At 43.3% G+C, this 13,364-nt stretch overlaps 1 protein-coding gene across 2 annotated transcripts in view; it reads left to right on the top strand.

Annotated features, from left to right (window-relative positions):
• Tmem170b (transmembrane protein 170B) overlaps window positions 1-4,565 on the top strand; it is a 40,001-nt gene extending 35,436 nt beyond the window's left edge. For both annotated transcript variants that reach the window (XM_050142271.1, XM_050142272.1), the window contains one exon: window positions 1-4,565. This exon is cut by the window's left edge and continues 2,637 nt beyond it. The gene's annotated coding sequence lies outside the window, so the exon portion shown is untranslated.
• Window positions 4,566-13,364: the final 8,799 nt, after the last annotated feature.

Genomic DNA, 13,364 nt, shown 5'->3' with positions numbered 1-13,364 from the left:
AGGGTATTTAAGATTTTTGCTGGAGACCCTTTTTTGGGACATGACAAAAGCTCTCACTGACATAGTCGGGTTCCACCTTCTGAAAACTCAGCCATGGTTTAGCAGTAAATTTTCTTCACGACAAATTAAAACTCTTCAGCACCAGGGCCTCATGTAAGTTCCCTGTTAACTTCCCTGAGAAGGAAGTTCAGGTCATGGGCCCTGGTACAGTTTCATTGGCTTCTCAGGGGACCTGATGCCTGTGTGGATTTAAATTGAAAGCACCACTCTTAGTTTGAATCCTCATATATATCACCCAGTGTTGAGGTCTCACCAAGAGCACTTTCTTAGTATTTGTAACACAGAATTCCACTGCTGTTTTTCCAAGGGTTTTGTTTATAAAAGGAACAAGGTTCACTGAATGGTTTAAGATCAAACAATGCTGTAGGAAACGGTGCTTCCAGGATCTTTAATTTGCAGTGGAAGGCGGGGTGGCCTCTTTAAGGTGCCCAGGCTGGCACTCACTACCTAGCTCTGTTTGGTGAGTTCCCTTCCTGGATCTCCTATGTACAAAGATGCCAGAAATAGGGTTCCCTCGCCCAAGTCCACCAGGAGCTGGTGAAGCGATTTCAAACCCTGAAAAACGTGGACTAGTACCTTGTCGCTTTCCCCGCGACTCCTCTTCCTTTTCCCATCCAATCCTCGGAATTGGGCATTTCTGTGTGTTAGATGTTGCTCTGAGCTAGTAGAGAAAGGACTAGGGGGTTGAGGATTTAGCTCGGTGGTAGAGCCCTTGCCTAGCAAGCACAAGGCCCTGGATTCGGTCCTCAGCTTCAGAAAAAAGAAAGAAAGAAAGAAAGAAAGAAAGAAAGAAAGAAAGAAAGAAAGAAAGAAAGAAAGAAAGAAAGAGAGGACTAGATGGTGCAGTCCTGTATCCAGGCTCTGTTGCCTTTGTTCACTCTGGTCTGAGCAGCATTTAACCACTCTGAGTTTCAGGTCTCACTCTGAAATGTGATTGATACCCGCTGGGTAGAATAATGCAGATATGACAGTTGGTGGTGGTGGTGCCCAGGCATAAAGGAGTAGATTACAGCAGGGCTGTCACCACTGGGCGATGTGGGAGGAGTAGCTGTGGCCAGCATTTCCTCCTCCACTGTCATTTCCTAGTTACTTCTTTGGGTTAATTTAGAATATTCATTGACTCTTTACCATATGCAAATCCTTGTCCTTGTTTTAGCTCCCCACCCCTCCTGATCGCCTATCATCTGTCATCCTGAGCATTTGGGACTTCTGTGTCCTGTCACTGTTGGTACTGGCTGTTGTTTTGTTTGTTACCTATTTTCCATTTAACCTTAAAAAAAAATACCAGTACCTTAAAGTTATGCCATTTTATAATGCAGGGAGCGACAAGAAAGACACTTTCTGAACTGTGTGCAGACCACAGTGCTCTTGCCATGTGGAAGCATTCTTTAGGAGTGTTTTAAAACACTCCTTGAAAACATCTCTGTTTATCTTGTTTGTAAGATATGAGGAACACAGAAAAATTACTGGGGAATTTCTGAGGGTTTAGATTGCAGGGAAGTGTGTTAACACAAGTTGAGTATAACTGGGTAAATTACTGTTTCCTTTTAAAATGAGGGGTTACAGTCTCTGGTTAAATGTGACAGTCATCTAGTGTCTCCTGATGATTGTCCATGATTTCTCATCCCTTTGAAACTGTTCAGGATATAAAGGACAATATTTGATTTTAAAATACAATATTTTTAAAATGTATAATCTCATTTGTAACAGGAAGATTCAAAGAGGAGGAATTGTCAGTACACAGAAGCATCTGTGATAAAGTTCCCTGTGTTACCAAGCAGTGAGACACAGATTTGCTGATCCCTCACTCCAGGAGTGTGGGCTCTGTCACACATACGCACTTAAATCGTAGTGCACTTTGTGTATGGTGGACTTGCCCATCTCCCTTGTGGATCCCTGTCTCCTGTAGGTGATCCAGGGTGGGGTAGCGGTGTCTGAATTTGCCTATGTCAGAACATAGCTGGGATTTGTTTGGGAGGAATTAATGTTAAATATATGAAATGTTTTCAGTAACCAAGGAGAGGCACTGGCTAACTCCTCATGAGGATAGTGGCAGCATCCACCTTTCTGAGCAAGCTGAGCTGTGATCCAGAATCATTTCTTAATTTAGGAGATTGTCTCTCACATTCTTTACCTGTGTGTGTGGCACGTGTGCTGAACTTATGTCATGGTTTCCTTGATTTTTCGCACTGATTTATTTAGCAGTTCTTCTGACAATTTCACTCCTTTCTAAAGCAGTTATCAGATGTCATTATTTAGATGTGCACAGTTCCTTGACCGAAGCTGAAGTGCTGGCCCAGAGCGAATTTTCGGTACCCTTCTTTATGCGGTGGTTATCTCGTGGAAAGGGAGTAGCTGAACGCACAGGCTGGGGTGGTGTGGAGGGGGGTGACGGAGGGAAGGACAGTGTGATGCTCATGTTTTCCTTTAGGTGATATCCTGTACCCATCCCCTGCGTCTGTAGGCTCAGCTCTTCCCTCTTGGGGAATTCTCAGGGCTGTAACGTAAACTGGGGAAAAGTATGGCATTAAATACCTAGAAAGAGGAACTCTGATGCATGATCGTCTGAACCCCATAACCAGAGTGCTTTTCCTCCTAGGGATATATTGGTAATTACTTTTTAAAAATTAACTTCTTTAGAGCCTTGCCTAAATGAACAGTAGATGGGAAAAGGCTTAATTTTGCTTTTAAGTTTTATGTGTTTGAGGCAGGGTCTCACCCACTGTGTAGCACAGGCTAGTTTTGAACTTCTGATCCTTGTGTCTTAGCCTCTCAGGTACTGGGATTAGGGGTGTGTGCCATGTGCTTGGCTCCTTCTCTTTAAATCAATATGTTTATGTTTATTACTGAATATGGCTGGGATGGAATAGCTTTTTTTCCTGCAAAGAAAAACAGAAGCTTTTGTTTGCAAAGATTTTCTTAGTGTTTATGATAGTGGACACAATTTCCACAGAGTAATATGGAAAGATCTGGCTCTCTCCCTAGTACATGCCTTTCGTCATGAGCTTTGCCTGTTTAGATAGATAAATAAGAAGTCCTCCTTTTGCTCAGTTTAGCCATATAACCTGGCAGAACCTGTGGTTTTACCCTCAGTATTAGCTCCTGCCTTAAGATGTCCCAGGCTGAGGGAGCAGCTTTAGCTCTGTGCTAGTGTGGCTTTGTTCAAGTAGTGAGTCTAATTGACCCAGCAGACAGTACCAAGAAACTCACTTTAAAATTCCAGTAACGCTCAACCCACTGATGAATCATTTAGCTGACCCACAGTACAGTTTATAAAAGCTGAATGATGTCTCAGTGCCTTGAAAGTTAAGAGACCTGTGCAGAGTGGACTAAGGGAGCTCTGGGCTTGGTACCAGTGAGCTGGCTTTGCCTGCACCACCTACAATGAGACTCCAGAACCAGCATTGAGCCACCGAGACCAGTCCAGCTGCTAACTTCATATGGTTCCCTAGAAACCAGCCAGCCACTGTATGACAGGTGATCACTACTTTCCCTGTCCTTCACCACATGGCATTTTCCTCTGGTTTTTGTTTTGTTTTGTTTCATTTTCCAAGCAAGTATGAAATAGGGAAAAATGTTGTCAAGCAAATTAAGTGTGGGATTTTAAAGTTGAGTTTTACGGCAGAGATCCCTGTGTGAACAGTGTTAGTTAAATATTGTAGTACAAAGACAGACTTTATGTAACCTTAGAAATATGTTTGCCATCAGGGATTTATTTTTACAATAAAAATACTAAATGTACTGTGAAGCTTAAAGACAGGAAGAACAGACATTGGAGGGTGCTGCTCAAACAGTGTGTGTGATGAAGTACCTGCGTTGTGTGAACACAATCCTCCCTTCTGCTCCAGCTGTAAACTACACTGTATGAATATGTGTACTGCATGTTTACATAAAACAGTTTCATTTGGAAGGATTATTTAAACTATGTTTATATGTAATACCTAACAGGCTGTAAATATTGTATACTATTGATTTTTAATTTTATATGAGCGATTTTTTTATTTCCCAAGTCATGTACAAATCTCATTGTGTATATAGCATAACTCCCTGAAGAACACAGATTTTGCAGTGAATTTTAAGTATTTTAATTGCAGTAAGCATCGGGTTAGCCTCAGAGATGCTGGTCCTTATTTTAAATTATTTTTCACCACACATTTTCTTCAAAGGGCAGCAATAAACATATGCAAGTTCATTTTGGTTCTTGAAAGTTGGCCTGTGAAAACAACCGCAGTTCAATTCACTGCTGCAAAGGAGAGGTGCACAGCTCACTCCATCCCGCCTCTGGTCCCAGGAAACCTCTGAGATCCGCACATGGCTCTCCTCTCTGTAATATACAGGGTGAACCGCTGTAGACACACAGAGCATCTGTTAAAGTGACTCCAGCACTTCAGTGTCATTACACAGAATTTATTGGATTAAAATTTGTAATATATAGTATTTTAATAAAGTTTCTGTATTCAATTTCATGCACTTATATATAAATAAACCTGTCTTCAAAAGCTTTATACAGGTCTGGACTCTTGACTGATTAGCCTGTGTCTTCTTGACTTGCTCACAGTGGACTCTATTCCCTAGGTCAGTGATGTGGCTCAGAACTAAAATGCTTGTCTTGTAATTGTAAGATCCTGGGTTTAATCTCTGCCACCACAAGAGCCATAGAAAAATACAATAACATGGCCTCTCTTGATCTTCTGTCGGCTTTTTCTGGCCAGTTTCACCTGTGGACCATGAAAGTATTGAAAAGGTAAGCAACAAGTTGAAAGACAAATTTGGCCTGGCTTATATTTGCCAAGAGCCAGTCTGTGTTGAACCAATCCTGGGCCACATAAACATTTATTTCTAAGAGTCACTGTTCTAAAAATTATTCCCGGGACTGGGGTGACGGCTCAGTCAGTGATGCTGGCAGTCAGTGTTCATGACTCCAGCACACATGGGGAAAGCTAGGTGCCATGGCATGTTCCTGTAACCCAAGCACTAGAGGACACGAGACAGGAGGATCCCTGGCCTTGCTCCTTAGCCAGCCCTGATTGGTCAGCTCCTGGTCCAGTATAGACTCTCAAAAAGTGAAGTAGCCTAGTGAGATGGCTCACTGAGTAAGTGTGCTCCCCACCAAGTCTAGTGACCTGAGTTTGTCCCCCAAACCCACATGACAAAGTTCAGCAGATAAATGGAGAGCTCAGAGGACAGTACCTGATGTTGACCTCAGCACACGCACGGCCTTGTGGAGGAGCCTTAGGATTTGGGCTGTCAAATTTTAGGCAGAATATGGGTTTGTTTAAAGGGATTTCTGAGGGAGGTGCCAGGCCCACCATCTTGAGAAAGGAGTAGACTGTCTCTTCCTATGAATATCACTGACCCTATCAGGACAAAAACTAACTTAACGTATAATGCTTGCAAGTAAACACATTTTTCACTTATACTGGTCTTTATTTAATTCTTAATTTACCAAATTGGAGTAAATTTCCTTTTGGGGGTATCAGAAAACATTCTCATTTTACTATAAAAATTACAAAATTATTAAATACATTTCCACATTGCCCATGATGCAAAACAAACAGAAACCTTAGACAAAATGCAAATCTTGCACACATGCACCAAAAGTTTACTACTTCACTTTCTTTTCTTGGTTCCAAAATGTTTTTAATTAATCCCAGCACTCGGGAGGCAGAGGCAGGCAGATCTCCGTGAGTTCGAGGCCAGTCTGGTCTACAAGAGCTAGTTCCAGGACAGGAACCAAAAGCTATGGAGAAAACCTGTCTCAAAAAAATCCAAAAACAAAACAAATTGTTTTTAAATGGGTACTATCTTTGTACATTTTATATCTGCTGAGCATTGAGACATGGCAATAAATGTCATACTTATGGCAAGACCAGAGCCAGAATCCAGATGGAAGACACTTGAGCCCCTCACCAAGACTTGTGGAGGACAAGTCCTGCTCAGACAGGACAAAACAGCGCAGACTTACTGGAGGGGTACTCACGTCCTTGGTGGTATTAAGCCTAATTCTATCGATTTATAAAATTATGCCTGGACCTATGGTGGATCTTGCAGAGAGAAATTGAGAAACACTTGAGACTCATTTACACCCCTTAACACTGTCTGCTTGTTTGTAAGTTTCATTATTTGTTGCAGCCAGACCCACTTTTGGCCAGTTTTGTGACTATTTTCAGGCTCAGAAGTTCTGGGGAGGGTTTGTAGAATGGAATTGCATTGGTTGGCTTAGTTGCAAGGCTACATTCTGCCACTAGATGGTGCAGTGGTTCTATTTTCTTTTTCTACTTTGGCGGCCTGGTTAATTTGGTAAGTACTTTTGGGCTCATTCCCTTAAGATGCTAATTGGTTTTCCTCCTAAAGATAAGTGAGCAAATTAAACATGAGAGAAAACATGGTTTCTAACATGCCATCACTAACCAGTTTTTACTTTCTGAAGAATGATTAAGATACAGTATTGAGAGTTAGTGACAAATCAAGAGTTACATTGGTTGTATTAGTGCGAGTTTTAACTCAGCCTGACCTTGATTTATGCATTTTTCTCAAATTCCATTACTTAATGCTTAAAGATATTTTATCAAATTGAAATCAGTGCACAGCTAGTGACGATTAAATGGCTTCCCGGGAGAAGACAGTGCCAAACACTGCACAGCGTTAGAGCTGCTGTGATGTCCTGGAGTGCCGCCCATTGCTTCTGCGTGCCCAGTGCCCACGATGTGCAGTTTCTGTGGCGCACGGTTTAACCATCAATAAACGGGAATAACTGTAGAGTGACTGTTGAGCCTGTAGCTCTGCTCCCTCCCGTCAGCCGTCTGTCTGCAGGACAGGCAGACAGATGTCATTCTAGGCCTTGCTACAGGTTTTTAGTAGGGAGGGAAGTGGAGCTCTTTGAGAGCCAGAACCAGATTCAGTGTCCTTGAGGTCATGGTGCTTTTTTATTTATTTAGTTTGAGAAAATTCTTCCAGACTAAAACTGTCCCATTGACCATAGTACTACTTCTGAAATGGAGCCTGCCGGGGATTTTCTTTTTTTCTTTTTTTAGAAGCGGTAATGGAGAGGAGCCTGTTACAAAACAGAACAGATGAACTTGCTCAGCCAGCAAATTCCTTGCATTCCCTAGACCAAATATGTCCAAGCTGAGGAAGCCACTGCAGTGACTTCAGTGAGGTCCCCTGAAGGATGTGCCTGACGTGCCTGTCAGTTGTACAAGGTCACCAGCTATCTCAGATCCGGTTGCTAATAGCTTTGTTTATTGCACAGAAATAACTATAGCTCGGACCCCACTCAGGGCTGCCACTTTCACGTCCAAAGCAGCTGACTTGAAAAGCACCTGTTGAGTTACACAGGGTGCTCTGTAGGGACTGAGAAAACAAACACAGAAGTTGCTCCCAACCATAAGACGCCGTGACACGAGGACCTGAGGGTTAAGCCTGCTATTCCTTCTTTGTCCCTTTATGTTGACTGCCACTGGGTGACTCCAACTGGTGACACAAACGGAAGTAGGACAAGGCACAGAAATAGGTGGCGACAGTTTTGAGACTTACCTTGAAAGCCTATGGATGCGTTCTGAGTGAGACCTGGTCCTCCTTCTCGTCTGCCCTCCCTGTGCAGGACACTCCATTTGAGACCTAATGTTCCTGCTAGTCCTTTCCTGATCAACACAGAAGTAGATGGACTCGCCATATCTTCTCACAGTTCAGGCTGAGACTGTTGTGCAACACCATCTAAACAGGTGTATTATGCTCACAACTTCCCTAGACTGGGACCAGTCGAGCACCGTGAACTCAACATTTAATCCTAACTCGTGTTGCAACCCTACCCATAACCTTGAGGTTTGAAGCTTTAATCTCTGGGCAACTTGAGCTACTTGGTTTTCAAGGTCAAAGAGAAAACCTAAAAATTTAAAATCCATAAGCTGTGTGTGTGTGTAAGCACGTGTTCACACTCACACGTATGCCTAGAGAAAGTATGAAAATCTCTTGGTAGAGCAGCCGCTGTAATTACGTTATTTCCTGACCTTTCCTGGCAAACCTTTACCACATTCCTTTTCGTCATCATGGTCTGTTCTCACTCGGAAAGCAGTTTTGTTGTTCGAATAGGATATTTGTTTGTTGGTCCTGTTTGGGTTGCGTCCCAGGGCTTCGTGCACACTAGGCAAGCACTCTTCCCCTGGGATGAACCCAAACGTGTGTTTTCTTCCTGCGCTTCTGTCCAGAATACATTTACTTAGTTAAACAAAGGTCTTTCGTGGTCTTGAGCAGCTGGTTAGACAAAGTCACTTCGGAAGGCTGACCTACAGTGACCACAGCAACCCTTGTCTGGACTCAGGTGGTCTCGGGGGCCATGGATTACCTCTGGAGAGCCCGAGTCCAGCTCCTCCACCTGCCATAAAGTGTCACCTTAACACTTTATGAAGAAAGCAGCAAGGCCTAACTGAGGTGTCCGAGACCAGCTTTGACAAGCATACCACTTACCAGGGTAGGGGCATGAGGATTAGAAAAATAAGAGGCCAAAGACACCAGTGAAAATAATAAGGCAAGAGCATAGGATAGTTATGGAAGGGAGTTCCAGTGAATGCTGAAATCGCCCATGGTTGATTTTCCTTACACTTTTATACCCCAGTACAACAGGGAAGAGAAGGCAAAAGACCGCTTTAACATGATACAAAGGACAACTAGAGCAGTTACTTGTTTCAATACTTTGAGACATCAAGTCATTAACTCATGAGAAAAGCATTCTGTTGTTTAGGCAGTGAACCCACCCTAGACCAAGCATCCTGAAGGCAGCCACTCCGTAGGTCAAGCCTCCTAACTCCAAAGAAGGAGCAGAAGTATGCTAGAATTCTCTGATCTTTGGTCAAGGTGGAATGGATCTACCTGTGTGGGCCATCTTATTGTCCAAAACACCAAGGAATCACACCCCAGGTCAAGGTGTGTAGACACACTTGTTGTTTACAACTTTGAGCAAGCTGAAACTCTCTGACCTTCAGACAAGGTGGAAATAGGCTCACATTTTTGGGCCTCCACACTAAGGTTTAGGTGGGTACTGCTTGGTAGTGCTGAGCGTGGAACCGTTAACCCGATCCTTCATCATAAGAGTTACATACCAGTGACCAGAAACTGGTAAAATGTGTTCATGTGTTTAATTAAGGTCTCAACTAAGCAGACTATTTTCCTTCGTAAGTAAAACCAGCGTGGATTCCAGATTTGTGATACCTCACCAGTTCAATGCCTAGAACTAGTTATTTGGATCAGAAAAACATCCAAAAAAAAAAAAAAAAAAAGTCAAAACCGGTCTTTGTGGCTATTTTGAGTCCAGCATAGACAAAAGAACTAAAGGGTCCTGTGGTTGTCATAGGAGTGGGATGCTGTGTTTGGGAAGCATCTGCAGAACAGGACCTGGACAATGTTAGGAGCGGGGTCCATGGTGTGGTGGGGAAGGTGAGGAGCATACTGATTAGCCCTGGTCAGGATCAAGTGACACTGTATTGGTTGTGACAGTGGGATTCATCTGTGGTGTCAGCGACTGTCATGGAGAAGCCATGGAAAGCCTGGGCTGAAATTTCGATTACAGTGGTGTCCCAAATACAGACCAGTTCAACATTGTGCCACCTCCTCTCTTGCAGAGCTAATGATTGGCTGACAACCCTGAGAGGATTTTTGCTTCGTGCTGAACAGTGTCCTTTTACATGAATTCCTTACTGTTAAAATACCCCCGTTCCAGATGTGTATGAACATCTGACTCCAGTCACTATTTCTGTGAGCACAGAGGTGGGTAGGATCTTCTCTCTTTGCGATGTAGAAGACAATTAAGGCGTTTTTCAAAAGCGCATCCTCAAGAGGAACCAAAAGGAACCCTTGAGATAAGTCCCACCGTGAAAGCAGGGCTTTTCTTAGAATTGGAAATCTGAACAACCCAAAGAAAATAAGCAAGAATTGATTTAGTCTTCAATATCCATTTAGTGTTTTTAGTCCTGGAAAATAATGAAATTTGAAGAAAAAAAAATTAAAGTTCCAATGGAAAAAGCCACTTGATAGGATTCCAACTGTATAATGTACAACTCAAAGAATTCTTTGGTTATCTTGGCTACTCCTAATCTGTCATGTCTCATTCTTTTGTTCAAAAATTGCCAAAAAATGCTAGCTTTTAACAGTAAAAGTTGGCCAAAATACAGATCCATCTCTAAAAATTTCCTAATCTTCCCCCCTTTTAAATCTCAACTAAAGATGGATCAGACTAAATGTAAATAGCATGTATTAAACATGTTCCAAAGGGTATAGAATGAGAGAGGCTTTGGCACAGAATTATCTGTCCAAAATTTCTTTTGATAGGAGTAGCCCCTATATTCCTGTCATAGCTGCATAGTTCATACCTGCACATTTAAGATGGCAGAAAGTGCTACAACCCTTTCCAGCCTTGTTTTCTTTCTGAGAATACTGTGAAAACATCAACAGTGGTGAGGGAGATCTCTCGAGTTCAGCCTCCGGTTTTCTGAAAGCATTCTGAACATATATTTAAAGTTTGACGCTCTCCAACCCTCTAACCTAAACACAAGCCAGTGCTTTGACTGTTTCACCCAGACCCCCCTCACTCAGTGCTGCCCCCTCTGACCCTCCAGTGTTTGACAACCTGCTTCTTAGCTCTCTGCAAGGCTCCTGGACCCTAACACCTTCCCAGTTCTATGATGTCATGCCTGGCATATCTATGACCGGAATTTCCTAACTTGCATTTCCAGAAACAAGCCTGTTTGCTAGCCCTCGTTATCCATGTCCTAACTCGGTAGCCTGTGAATATGAGGACCCTCAGAAAATCCAAGGTTGCATCTAGTTCACGTCAAATGAGAGGTACAAGCTAGAGGTCATTATACCATTTCAGAAATGGGAGAAGCTCCTGGGGGCTTAGATGGGCAGTGGTGTCTGTCCTGGTGACTAAACACCAGAACGGGCTGGAAGTATGGGTTTCTAAAAGTAGATAGGGGGTATTCAGCCGAGAAAATAACAGAGGTGAGCACTCAGGATGAGGGAGCAGCAGGAATCCAAGGTTAGGGCCTGCATCCCCAGCATGAGTGTGAGTGAGAAAGGCTCACAGGCGGCAGTGCTGGGTGGGACTCAAAAGTGGATTGGCATAAAGTATAAGCGCCAGTGTTATCAGAGTTCTTAGGGCCAGAACCTGGACCCTGATACCCCTAAGAGCTAGGCTTGGCCACTCATTCTCAACAGGACAATGAAACAGGAGTAACAAGCAGAGAAAAGAGATTTATTCAATGTGGCCATGTTGGGAAGACAGAGAAGTTCAGCGATGACCCAAGTTTGGAGTATTGACCTGAGGTTCAGGGTTAGGTGTAGCTGCATCCATCACTGACCCAGCATTGTCCGGGCTCCTGGTCTCTCCTGCAAAGTCAGCAGACAGGTCAGAATTATGGGGTATCTCTTCCTGGGAAACAAGTTCCTCCTTTGGCTGGCACCAGCTTCAGGGGCTTCAGCCTTCTCCTTTTCCCAGAAAGAGATTCCTGGGGAAATTCCAATTCCTCAGAGACCATTGTTCTATAAGTCTGATAGCCAAAGGGAGGGGTACAAATATCTCTCTTTAGAATATCTTTGCTTTGACCAGGACAATTCTGCCAAGAGTACCAGAACAATGAGTTTGGACTTCACATTGCTGGTGGAACAATACCATTTTGTCCAAACTACTTTCCATGAAAAATAAAGTACACCTCCATCTAAAATTATAAGCTAAGGGATGAATTGTTCTCTTAGTCTGTCTGCTCTTGAGAACAAGTCATTAAAAATGAATAGGTTTATTTGGCTGACAGATCTGGGCCCTGGGAAGTCCCAAAGCATGTTGTTGATATCAAGTGAAAGTTTTGCATATAAACAAGGTGGAAGGTATCACATGGTAAGATGAGGCAAGGGACCAACCCCAGCCCCTCCTCTTCTCTTAAAGCTTGTGATGCCACAACAAAGTCCCACTCTGGGGACCTCAGCTATCCCTGATTACTTCCCAAAATCCTCCCGATACTGTAAACATGATTTTGAAGGCTAAATTTCCAATATAGAAACTTTGGGTGGACATCCAGACCACAGAGGATTCTGCTTTCTGTTTCAGCATCTCCTTTCTTGATAGTAGGAAAGAGTAAAGATCCCCCCCGTCCCCCCCCCCCCGTCAGAGTCCTCAGTCTGACCCTACCTTTGCCACTCACTTTGCTGGATGACCTTAAGAAGCTTACATCACGTCTTTGAATCCCAGAAGCTTCAGACATGAAATGATTTCAAAAGCTAGTCTGTTTTAGAATAATCTTTTTGTATGCTGTGAAAATGTGTCATTCTGATTGGTTTAATGAAACGTTAGAGGGGCAATAGCTAGTCAGGATTTTTGAGGCACATAAAATGCTGAGAAGAAGAAGGAAGAATCGCCAGCAAGATGGAGAGTAAGTAGCGTGGACAGTACAGAGTAAAGGTAATAAAGCCGTGAGAGAAAAGCAAGACTGATAAAAATGGACTAATTTAAGTTGTAAGAGCTAGTTAGTAACAAGCCTAAGCTATCAGTCAAGCTTTTATAGTTAATACTAAGTCTCTGTGTCATTGTTGGGGAGCCTGTGGTCCCAAGGAAAATGTCCAACTATATTACTTCAACCATTTATTGGAAGACTGAACCAGTACAAGCCTTAAAAAGAAACTATGGTACTTGGCACTGGGGAGATGGCTCAGCAGCTAAGAGTACTGGCTGTTCTTGTAAAGAACCTGGGTTTGGTACCTACCACCTATAGGGTGACTCACAACCATCTGTAACTCCAAGGGATCCAATGTCTTTTCTGACCCCCACAGGCGCTTTCACACATGTGGTACACATATGTATACTCAGGCAAATGTGGCACATAAAATATGCACAGGAAAAGAGCTGTGGTGGTGGAGTGAACACAGCTGCAAATGTTCTGGAGTGGTGTGTATGCACGTGTGTGTGTGTGTGTGTGTGTGCGCGCGCGTGTGCACATGTGCATGTGTGTGTGTCCTATCTTATTCTGCACTAGAAACAGTGCTGTGTCCCAGCCACACTGGTAGGTGTACCTGAGCTGCTGTGACAGAGCATCTCTGAACCCACATTGCACCAATCACCCACCAGAGAGAATGGGGTGCTGCTGAACCAGCGCTTTCTCTTTCTGGCCTGTATAGACTGAGGTGCCCCATCCCAACACCATACATAATGAAGATTCTACAGACTGAAGGACTCATTAAAATCTCTGTGATTGTAGAGCATTGGAATGTTGCAGATCAAGAGCTAAACATTATCATCGATTGTCTCCAGTCCCTTTAGT

This window comes from Alexandromys fortis, unplaced genomic scaffold (genome assembly GCF_014885135.2).
Source record: "Alexandromys fortis isolate MF-2015 unplaced genomic scaffold, M_Fortis_MF-2015_v1.1 scaffold_5, whole genome shotgun sequence".
Classification (NCBI taxonomy): Eukaryota; Metazoa; Chordata; class Mammalia; order Rodentia; family Cricetidae; genus Alexandromys; species Alexandromys fortis.
The sequence above is the reverse complement of the archived record's forward strand: the minus strand, read 5'-3'. Positions and strand labels throughout refer to the sequence as shown.